This window comes from Rhinolophus sinicus, linkage group LG02 (assembly GCF_036562045.2).
Source record: "Rhinolophus sinicus isolate RSC01 linkage group LG02, ASM3656204v1, whole genome shotgun sequence".
In the NCBI taxonomy this organism is placed as follows: domain Eukaryota; kingdom Metazoa; phylum Chordata; class Mammalia; order Chiroptera; family Rhinolophidae; genus Rhinolophus; species Rhinolophus sinicus.
In genome coordinates, this window is record NC_133752.1 from 718,557 (window position 1) to 730,457 (window position 11,901).

Here is an 11,901-nt window from a genome sequence, read left to right on the forward strand (position 1 = left end):
CTTAATTGTCAGACCTCGTACACCAATGCCCAAACACCACTGACAGCAGGTGACTTCAGCAAGTCAGAGGTTCATTTCTCTCTCCCACAGCCAGACGAGGGCTGGCCTGAGCACCCACCATCATCAGGGACCCAGGTGCCTGTCTGTCTGCTCCATCTCTGTGCACACAGCTTCCTGCCCCAAGGTCGCCTCATGATTCAAATGGCTGCCAGAGCCCCAGCCATCACACATCTGTTCGGGAAGCAGGAAAGAAGAAATGCAAAGGACAAGCGGGGCTTTTCCCAGGTGAGTCAGCAATTGTTTTCCATTTATAATTTTATTTTCAATTACAGTTGACATTCAATATTATATTAGCTTCAGGTGTACAGCGTAGTTAGCCATGATAAGTCTAGTCCCCACCTGACACCACTGTGTGGTAACACAGTTACCACCACAATATTACTGACTGCATTCCATGCTGTACTTTGCGAGTTAGCTACTTTAAGGAGCATTCCCGAAAGTTCTGCTCAAAACTTTTACTCTCATCTCATCGGCCAGAACTTAGTCAGATGGCCATGCCGGCTGCAGGAAGATTGGGAAAGGGAGGACATCTGGCTGGGCCCAGATAAGCAAGGGGCCCAGCAGCTTGGCGTGGGGGGCTCTGTGGGGCAGGTCTGCCCCACACAACAGAGTGAGGACAGGGGCCCTGCCCACGACACAGAGCCAGCCCCTCCCTGCCACCGGGCAGACGCCCGCGCCCTCGCTCCCTGGTGTTCCCAAGGCCCTGCCCTGTCCAGCTTGAAGATGCCAGCGCAGGTCTGCAGGGACCAGCAGGGCACAGACTGAGGCAAGCTCCTGGCCTTGCACCATCCCTGTCACCGTGTCCAGGAGCGATGTCCGTCCCACCCTGTGGCTTGGTGCCCTGGCCGTGAGCTCAGGACACAAGCCCAGCCTCAGGTTGCACTGTCCAGCCCGTGTGATGGTCGGAGCTCAGACTTGGGCTGCAGATGGACCAGGCTCGAGTGGCCCCTTCAGCGGGAGGGCTCCTTCTTGGCCCTCGGGCTCCCAGCTGGGCCCTCCAAGGGGTGGTACCCCACCACTCCTTCTGCCGAGCCTCCCCCTGCCCCACCAAGTCCACGGGGCGCCCTCTGCTCACTCCGGCCTGGCCCAGCTGCCAGCCCGCTGGGTCTCCACTGGTGGGCACTGCATTTCCAAGCACCTTGGGGGTCCCCAGCACCCCCAATCAGGTCTGAGGTCAGCAGGCAGGGAGGGCAGGCAGATCAGCACCAGCCGGAAGCAGAGGCCACGTGGGGGCCCAGACAGGACTTCATGATCTGCTGCTCACCCTAAACAAAAGAAGGATACCATGTTATCCCCTGGCACCCGTGGGGAAACCGAGGCATGGACACTAAAGTAACCCTTCATGGCCACACAGCTGCACAGGCTCCCACGCTGGTCACCAGCCTGACATCCTGTCCCCACACCGAGTTCATGGGGCAAGACAAGTCCCACCCTCGGAGCTGGCCATGACCAGGCCCCAGACGCCCCCTCCCGAGGATGGGGACACACAGCTGCAGGCAGGCCCCTGACTCTACCACCACGGCTCCCGGGACCGGCCGTAGCTCTGCTGGAAGTGAGGCAGCTGCTCCATGCTGGTCAGCCGTCTCCCAGCGACAAGGCCCCCACCCGCCCCTTCACTGGAGGGGCTAATTCCCCTCCAGGGACAGTGGCCATGAGGTTGGGCCACGGCCTCGGGAGTCACAGGCCCGGGCTCACTCTTGCTTTGCTGGTGGTGGCTCTGTCCCGACGGCCACCAGCAGGCTGATTTGGGGAGTCCACAGGGTCACCCACCTTCCCTAGCGCCAGAGGCCTGGCCGGCCCCTCCCGAGGCAGGTGGCGGCTGCACCGGTGACCTTGTGATAACCCGAGTGCCATCCGTCAGCGGCCGGCCGCCAGGCTCCGGAACACTGCGGCAGCTCATCTGAATTCAAATTACCCCGAGAGACGCACGGCGGTGCCAGCCATAACTCAGCGCGGTGAGGAGGAGCACGGTCCGCCTGCAGATTGGACATCACCATACATTCCTGGGCGTCGGACAGGGCTGCTAATGAAAATATCAATCAAAAACTCCGCTGACTTAATGGTCAATTGAAATTAATTAATTGGGGAAGAGAAAAAAGTCGAGGGGGGGGCAGCGTTGACGGGCTCCGTCTCTGGCGGGCGGTGAGGAGCTCCGTGTCCCGCTCGGCAAAGCCCCCACCCTGGAGATATGGCATCCCCTCCTCAGGGACCCCCAGGACGCCCGAGGGCCCAGGCCAGCACCCACCTGGGAAGCGGTGGGACACGCGGCCTCCCGGTCTCGGCAGGTCCCTGCCAGCTGGGGGAGGCCTGAGTGTGTGGCTTTGCCGTCCGCAGGGACAGCTGGTCACCTCCTGCGAGGGCCCCCTCCCAGCGCTGAGACAGGGCTGGGTAAGGGCTGGCAGGCTGAGGTCGGGTGGGCGGCCCTCAGCTCAGGTCTCCTCCGGGATGCCTCCCACCCGCCGGGCCACTTCCTCATCCGTGAAAGGGGAGGGTAGCGTCCAACACCCAGGACACAGCAGGGCCCATGCAGTGACGCCAAGGTCAGGCGCCCAAGGTCCCTGGGGACCAGGGGTGGATCCCCAGAATGCTGGAGCCCGAGGGTGTCCAGTGCCCCTCTGAGCCATGTGGTTGGGGGAAAAGCTCCCACAGGCCCCAGGTGACAGGACAGCAGGCTCAAGCGAGACGAGGACACGAGCTCGAGAGGCAGTGACACAGCCCCTCTGAGGCCGCAGATGTGACAACCTAGGAATGGCTGGCAAGCCACCAGCTGCCAGAGAGGGGTCAGGTGGAAGCAGGATTCCCGGCAAACCTCGAGGAAGGCCCCTTCTGTCCAGCTACACCACCATTCATGTCATATGACGTGGAAACTCCTCCCTGGGCCTCACCCAGTGTCCCTCTGGATGGAACCACTCAGAGACATCGCCCATGGCCCGAAGAGGCACCGAACGCCCAGTGTCCAGCCAGTGCGGTCAGTGCCGGTGGGGCCGCTGGAGCCTCGTGTCCAGGCAGCGCGGAGGTTGACTTTGCCCCCTCCCACCCCTGCCCCCACCCCCAAGACAGGACCCCTCCAGCCATAGCCCTGGCAGATGCCCTGCAGTGTGTCCCCGCCCACTGACCCTGGGCTTGGCCGTGAGGGTGGCCTTGCTTCTTGCGCTGTCTGCACACGCAGGGAGCCTGCTGGCCCCGGGCTGGCCACACCCTGACCTCACGAGCTGTCACCAGCGCTGAGGTCACACGGCAGCCTCCCCACAGAACCTAGCTGACACAACACAGGTTCCCTAGGCATGTGCCAGGGGAGACTGCCTGGGCTCAAAGGCCCAAACGGAAATCCCGCCCGGAGTCCAGGGCAGGGCAGGGCCTATCTCGGCCTCCAAAACCCACACAGGACGGCCTGGCCTGGCTGAGCTGAGCACAGGCTCACCCATCAATTCATGTGCACCCCACGGAGGCCCAGGGCTGGGGCTATAGGGGTGAACGAGATGGCAGGTAACAGGCCCAGGGGCGGCTCCCCGTCCCCCACCCCATCCCCAAATCCTGCAGCCTAATCGGGATGTGCGCAGCCCCAGCTTGGGACCGAGTCCCAAACCTTCGTTGTTCATCAGACTAATGGGAACCGGCACCTACATGAATGGGACCCTCAGCCCTCAGGCTCTGGAGTCCCATGTGTAACTGACAGCGTCCAGTGACGAGGGGTGGAGAATGCCACCACCAGCTGGGGCCACACACAGCCAGCTGGGCAGGGGGAGAGGTGGCATGGGTCAAGAGCTCCACACCTGCACAGACCCACCAACACAGCCACTCGGCCCAGGGGCCACCGGGCAGCCCCACTGCAGGGTGGGGAATCAGGCCCCACGCCCACCAGCCTGAGGGAAGGGCTTGGTCCTGGAGCAACCAACCTTGAGCGTCCGCCCCTGGCCCCCCAGATGCAGCTGTGCTGGCCCCACCCTGCTCCCCGAACCCCAGGCTCAGGACAAGCCCCTAGACACCCGGGCCTCTGGGTGGGGACTTCTGTTCCCTGATCTTGTCCCCCCAGGATGCCCAGCACTGTTCTGGGGACAGTACCTGGATCCCTCCCCAGACCCAGCCCTGGCTGGGAAGTGGAAAGAGACACCAGAGGGCACTGGGGTGGGTGGGCCTGAGGGGTGGACCCCATCACCACTGCAGCTCAGGCCCCCAGCAGACCTACGGGCAGCCACCCCAGAGGCGATCTTTGCTGCCACCCAGCGGCCTCCAGGGGCAGCGCGGGTGGAGCTGTCCCCACTACAGGCCGCTTCTACGAAATGTCCAAACGAGGCACATCCATAGGAGCAGAGCCGACTGGTGGCTGTGGGGCTCAGATGGGATGATGGACAAGGGTGGGGGCTTTTTGGGGCAATGAAGCGAAATGTCTCGGAACCAGATTGAGGTGGTGGTTACATAACCCTGTCAATGTACCAAATGACCCTTTAAGTGGTGACATGTAGGTTACGTAAATATCACCTTGAAACAGTTTTAAAAAGACAGGTAGTTTGGATGTGTAGTGATATGCAGCAGTAACACCCAAACAGTAAACGTCTTTTACTCTAACAACAGAAAACATGCTTCCAATAAATTAAAACACTTCAAAAATAGGAATAACGGAGAGAGCACAGCCTCAGCCCGGCCCGTGGCTGCCGGGTCGCGGGGCCCCGCCCCCTCCACTCGCTCTCTGCGCCCCCTGCTGGCTGTGCCCCAGGCCCTGCAGCGCACAGCCAGTCCCCAGGGTCGCGTGCTGGGAGTGGCAGGGCCAACGTTCCTACAGGCACCTAAGACACGCTGTCAGCCTCTGCAGGTCCGGGGACAGTGCCATGGGGTCTCACCATGTGGCATCATGGGGAGCTCATCAGGGAGGGGCCGCAGCACATGGCACCTCAACTGAAGGGGCATCACCCGCAGAGGAAGGCTCTGTGTCCAGGGCGGTGCAGGCGGCCTGAGACGCCCGTGACCCCACTTCCTGGTGCTGGCGCTGGCGCCGAGTGTGGGCTGCACCTGGTGGCTCGCTTCCAGTGAACAGAAAGTGGCAGAGGGGACAGGTGTCACTTCCAAGATGGAGCTCCACAGAAGTGGCTTTGGTCGTGGGTGCACCTCGCATACTAGCTGGCCCCTCGAGAGAGCTGCTGCCATGTGTGAGCTCTGGTGGAGAAGCCGTGTGGCAAAGAGCCGAGGGTGATCCCAGAGGAAACGTGTGACGCAGAGCGCGGGGAAGGCCGTCCAAGTGCAAAACACGTGGGGACACCAAATGGCCAGTGACAGCACACGACAAGAGTAATGTCCTGTGGGGTTGAGGAAACAAACCTGCCCGGTACATAACAGGACAGTAAAACCAAGAGGGGAGTGGCCGGAATTAAAGTGACCCCAGGTCTGCCCCTCCCTCCCCCTGGTCTGTCCGGGGGGGGTAGAGACCTGGATAAGCTTTAGACTTTGTAAGGCAAAGAAAGGTGCTCATTAAAATTTCCAGGGTGCCACATGCGGAACAGAAACAGAACATACAGCCTCACAAACAGGAGGAGACCAAAGGGACAGCACCACGTGACAGAAATAGTTACAATGCCTGAAAACACAGTAAATGCTCCAGGTGCAAAATGGAGGTGGGATTCAGAAAACTGCCCCAGTCTGTTCACCAAACACATAAGGCTACAGAGAGATTTCACATCAAAGAACATAAACGACATGCCTGGTGACGTGCACTTCTGCTAAGCGCGCAGAGGACATGGAAGCTTCTGCTCGGTCGCCCTAGGCAAAGCCCTGCTCTGCTACGGAGCCGGGAAGACAGAGCATGCAGGGGCTCCTCAGGGAACTGAGTTCTGGAGCAAGATGAGGTTTCCCAGCTGGCGGAGCTCAGGAGCAGGTTCCACAGCAGGTGGGCGCCTGGTGCCCCCAGGGCCACACGGAAAACAGACTGAAGTTGGGGGAGCAGCCAGGCTTGGTGAACAGCGTGATCTAGCAGGTGGCCTAAGAGGTGTGAGCCAGAGAAGAGAGGGGCTGCCGAGAAACACCTGAAAAACACCTAACAGAACACTGACTGCAAAAGCTACCGGAACAACCACTACTCTGCAAGATAAATACAAAGAAAAAATACTCCTAGATATGTCACCGCCAACTTGCCAAAAACTGAAAGAGAAAAACTTCAAGGCTTCCAGGACAAAAAAAAAAAAGGCTCTAACGCCACTGTGACTTCTCATCAAGAACTATGCAAGCCAGACGATAGCGGAGTTGTCTCTTTAAAGACAAACTTAGGATTCTGTATCTGGCAAAACTATCCTTCAAAAATTAAGGCAAAAGGAAGGTCTTTTTAGATAAACGAAAGCTGAGCCTTTCCACCTAATTACAGAAATGACAAAGAAGTTTTTCAGGCTGAAGACAAATGATACCTGATGGGACCTTGGATCTACTGAAAGGAAGAAAGCGCATCAACACTCGTAAGGTCGGAACCAAAAGAAAAATACTGTATTGATACTCACTTTGGACAAAACAGCATTTAAGCAAAAGTTATCACTAGAGACAAAGAGTGTCGATTTGTAATTATAAAAGTTTCAACTCAATAGAAATACACCCACAAAGCAACAAGAACTGGAGTCACCAGCCACCACGGAACGTAACACAGCGCTCAGTACCTGGTCCGTCAGACAACAGAGAACTCAGTGAGGATCCAGAAGACTGATGCTGAGTGGACCTTGCAGACATATGTACAAAGCTGCAAACGTCCTGAGAACGTATATTCTTTTCTGGCATAGGTGGAGTGTCTATGAAAACTGGCCACATGGGGCCGGCCCGGTGGCTCAGACAGTTAGAGCTCCATGCTCCTGACTCCGAAGGCTGCCGGTTCGATTCCCACATGGGCCAGTGGGCTCTCAACCACAAGGTTGCTGGTTCAACTTCTTGAGTCTCGCAAGGGATGGTGGGCAGCGCCCCCTGCAACTAAGATTGAACACGGCACCTTGAGCTGAGCTGCCACTGAGCTCCCAGATGGCTCAGTTGGTTGGAGCGTGTCCTCTCAACCACAAGGTTGCTGGTTCGACTCCCGCAAGGGATGGTGGGCTGTGCCCCCTGCAACTAGCAACGGCCACTGGACCTGGAGCTGAGCTGCGCCCTCCACAACTAAGACTGAAAGGACAACAACTTGAAGCTGAACGGCACCCTCCACAACTAAGATTGAAAGGACAACAATTTGACTTGGAAAAAAGTCCTGGAAGTACACACTGTTCCCCAGTAATGTCGTTCCCCTTCCCCAATAAAATCTTTGGGGGAAAAAACAACACACGTGCAGGCGGGACGCGGGACAGGGAGCCCTGTGCTGTCGGCGGCAACGCAAAGCACTGGACGCTGGGGGACAGTGTGGGGTCCTCAGAAGCTAAACACAGACCTTCCCTGTGACCCAGCAACCCACTTCTGGGCATACACCTGAGAGTGCAAGAAGGTCTCGAAGAGAGATTTGCACACCCGTGTTCACAGCTGCCCTGCTCACTACAGCGAAAACGTGGGAGCCGCCCGAGTGTCCGCGAGCGGATGGTGGGAAGCAAAGGGGGTCCATGCACGCAGTGGGACACTGTTGGACTTAAAAAGGAGGGAAACCCTGACACCTCTCCACCATGGATGGGCCTTGGGGACACTGTGCTGAGTGAGAAGCCAGTCACCAAAGGACACACACTGTGTGACCCCACTTATACCCTAACATGGTCAGATTCAGAGACAAAAAGGAGAATGGTGACTGCCAGGGGCTAGGGGATGGAGGAGAGGGGACCGAGTGCAGTTTGGGGGACGGAGAGTCCTGGGAGGACGGTGGGGGTGGCATTTAATACCACTGAACTGTACACTTAAGAAGGGTTATGACGATAAGTTTTATGCTATATGTGTTTTCCAATAAAAACAATGAAGATGGGTCTTTAAAGAGGTGATTAAGGTGAAACGAGGTCAGCAGGGTGGGCCCTCATCCCGTCTGGCTGGTGTCCTTGTACGAGGAAGAAATGAGGACAGAGACACACGGAGTGACGACCACGTGAGGACACAGGGAGGAGACGGCGTCCACATGCCCAGGAGAGAGGCCTCGGGGGGGACCAGCCTGCCCACACCTGCGTCTCGGACCCCAGCCTCCAGGACTGGGAGAGAGAAATGTCAGCTGTGTAAGCCGCTGCCTGTGGTGCTTGTGACAGCAGCTTTAGAAAATGAGTATACAGATTAAAGGAGAAATATATGATCATCTCAATAGATGAGTAAGTATAATAAAATTCAAAACCATTCATGATTTTTCACAGCAAACTATGAAAAGAACTGAATTTTCTGTGTTTCAACATGTCCCAGGTCCACCCAGCTCAGCTCCTCATCTCCGAGGCTGGAGAGGACCTGGCAGCTGCACAGGACACACATGCTTCGCCCAACCCCCGAGTCTCCACGTAGCCCCTACCGGCCGCCCTGTGGGCTCCAAGACGTCTTTGAGCCCTGCTAACAAGCAGGCCTGGCCACCGAGACCTACACAAGGGCTGTGAGCTCAGGGACATCTGCCGTGACCCTTCCCCACATCAAGGAGTCGGGCCTGTCAGGCCACCCTGGACGCACAGGCCCAGACCTCGCCCGGAGACCCAGGCTCGGCCAACAGAGCTGGGATGAGGATGAGGGCGTGTAGCCTCTCACGGATGTGCTCACTGGCCAGACTATTCCACACGTGTGTGCATGCACACGAGGGCACAGCAGGCGTGTACATGTGTGCACATGTGCACATGGCCACGTGGGCCACGTATGGGCGTGCATTACACACACATGCTCGTGTGGCTGTGCATGTCAGCACACATGCACGCACGCACCTCACTGCGTTCCAAATGGTAAAACATCCACAGGCCTCATCATCGAAAGCAATGCAATGAACCTAAAAATTAACAGAAGGGTCTACAAGAGACGCGAGCCGGTGTGGGGACGCAGAGATCCCCTCCTAAGTAACTCCGTGGTCGCAGAGTAAACAAGTGCCGTGACAGGCGGTTTTACAGCCACACAGATGGAGAGGCTGCACGTCCATAGAGCCCGTGTCAGGAGTTGGCGGAGAATTCACAGCCTTAAATGTTTTTATTACTGAGCAAGAGAGACTGAAAATAAATGAACTAAACATTCGATACAAGGAGGGAAAATAGAACAATAAAGTAAATCCATGGGAGGCAGGAGGGGAATGAAGATAACGGCGAATTAATGAATTGGAAACAAGAAAAATGGGAGCACCCATCAGTAAATCTAAGAGCTGGTTCCTCAAAATAAGTAAATAAAATAAGGCAACCTCTGCCCAGCCTGACAACGGAGCGAGAACAGGCACCGGTGAGAGCCGAAGCTGGGGCATCAGAGACACAAAGACGGGAAGTGACCACACGCTGGATACTCCTGATGAAACTGACAATTTCCCAAGACAATATAAATTACCGAAACTAAGGAGGTTTAAAAAGCTATATCCATAACTGCAGAAAAACAGAAAAAGGTGGGTGACTGGGGTTGGGTTGGGGACTTGCTTCCATCCTATACACCATTGGGAGGGCCGGCCCAGCTCAGCAAGGGGGCCGAGGTCAGGGCCAGGGAGAGGGAGGGGGGGCTCAGGGCCTATGGCTGGTGGCCGTGAGGGGACCGGGGCCTTTTCCCTGGCTATCTGGAGGGCTGGGGAGCTGGACCCTGCTTGCCTATGACCCTTCTTGGTGCAAACAGGACCCCCTTGTGTGGGGGTCAGATGGAAAGGTGACGAGGGCACAGCTGAGCTCAGTCCTGGACCCCCAGTCCCCTCCACGCCATGCAGAGGGACATGGGGACAGGGAAAGGAGGGCAGAGGCCAGCCCCAAGGGGCTTCTCCACCACCTCGGCCACAGTGGTCAGTGGGTGGCCACTGCAGCCTCCCTGTCCGTCCCTATCTGGTTTACATTTTATGGAACTTGCCTATAACGTCATCTGGGGTTGGTGTTTCCTCTGCAGGAAGACATTAAACTGTTTCATTTTATTTAGTGGTTCTGGGATGGCCCCTGGGTTCTTCCTTCCAGTCAGTTTGTGGCACTCTTCTTCCAGGAACGTGTCCATTTCCTTAAGTTGCTCCTATACTGTCCCCTGACCTTTATGACCTCTGCTGCGGCCCAGGTTCTGTCCCTCTTCATTCGAGCACCTACTGCTGTCTCTCTTCCTGTCAGCCGTCCAGTCTGCAGAGAACAAGACTGGGTCTTCTCGCTCTGGTTCTGTTGTCTGCTCCGTCATTTCTTATCTCTTCCCATCTTCTTTCTTTGGTTTTGTTCTTTTATGCCTCATACTCAGGACTCAGCAAAAGGCAGCCTGTCTGTGCACAGGCGAGAGAGAGGAGAGAGAGATCAGAGCAGTGTTCACGCTGAAACAAGGCGGACGCGGGAAAAGGAGAATATCTGACAGAGGCCACCCCGTGGCCCTCAAAATCCAAAATCTTTACTACCCAGCCCTTTCCTGGAAAAGTTTGCTGACCTCGGCCTAATTTCTCAAATTGGGTGCTTAGCACATTAATTTTTTCAATTTTTTCTTTCCTACTAGTCATTTCAGGTTACAAATTCCTTTCTGCTGACAACTTCAGATACATTTGACAACTTTCAATACCCACCATGTTCACCATCATCCAGCTCTAAGTATGTTCTGACGTGGATGATGATTTATCTTCTTTGATCCGTGAGTTACACAAAGGGCATTTTTAAATTTTCTAAATATGGGAGATTTTGTTTGCTCCTTTTATTACCGAGTTGTGCTGCTGAACTACAATCTATGTTGTACCAATTTGTTGGCACTTACTGATGTTTCCGTTCTGGCAGTTGGTGGTGGGTTTCTGACGCCTGGAAGGAAAGAACGCCACTTCCCGTGAGGCGCTGCGTGCAGAAGGCCGGCGGCTGAGGCGTGAACAGGGCAACTGAACCTTCTGTCCTGCATCGCTTCCTGCCGGGGCCACCTGACCAGCTGACTACTAAGAGGATTAGCCAAAAGTCTCGCACTAGACGGCAGCTTTGTGAATTTCTGGCGGTAATGTTGTCCGTCCTTGCTGCAGCGTCTACCTTTTGGAGTCAGTTACGTTTGTCGGTGCCCTTTCACTGACTCGCTCACGGGTGTCTGCGCTCATCCCCACCGCCTTGGCCGGGCCGCGACCCCAGTGACCCCATCCCAGAAGGCTCTGTGGCAGGCCTGACACTGACACCATGTCCTCGAGGCCCCATCCTGTGTCCCCACTGCTGTTGTCCAGGCCACGCCATCCCAGCAGCCATCGCGGGCGGTGACTGCAGCCCCACAGCCCCACAGCCTCACAGCCTGTCGTCTCGGGCACCACCCACGCCCACTCCACAGCCCAGAGCACTGGCTTCTTGGGTCAATTCAAGTGAACCGCTGGGTGGTTACCTCAGACGATACAGGTACCTGTATGGCACCTGCCTCCAAAATGAACTCAAAGCACCACCTCCCAATGTTCACTCTGGCGGTTGTGCAGGAAGTCCCGGGCAGGGTCCCAGGAAGCAGTCCCTCTGCCACCCCCAAGGACCTGCCTGCGGGGTCCTGAGCCTTTCAGGCCCCTAGACCTCACGTGTGGCCAGGTGTGGCTGTGGGGGGCAGGTGACACTTCCAGGGGCCAGCATGTCCCCAAGGCCATAGGCTCCTCTGCATTTCAGGTGCCTCGATGGCTCCTGTCCCACTCGAGACCCGTGATGGGCCACTCAGCAGTCCTCAGGGGCTGCTGAGGACAATGATGGCTGCACTGGGCCTGGTTCCCTAGGCACCTTGTTTTTCTTCTTTCCTCTTCACATGGAACCCTGCTGTCCAGGCGACAGCAGTGGCATGTCACTGACCGCCGGCTTCCCGGAGCAAGGC

At 56.9% G+C, this 11,901-nt stretch overlaps 1 protein-coding gene across 1 annotated transcript in view; it reads right to left on the reverse strand.

Moving 5' to 3' along the window:
• Positions 1-301: 301 nt before the first annotated feature.
• Positions 302-11,901, reverse strand: part of FAM53A (family with sequence similarity 53 member A) — a 37,409-nt gene continuing 25,809 nt past the window's right edge. Inside the window, exons 6-7 of the transcript XR_012492242.1 lie at positions 1,831-2,080; positions 302-1,325 (exon numbers count right to left, since the gene is read on the reverse strand). The gene's annotated coding sequence lies outside the window, so the exon portion shown is untranslated. The remainder of the gene's footprint in view (positions 1,326-1,830; positions 2,081-11,901) is intronic.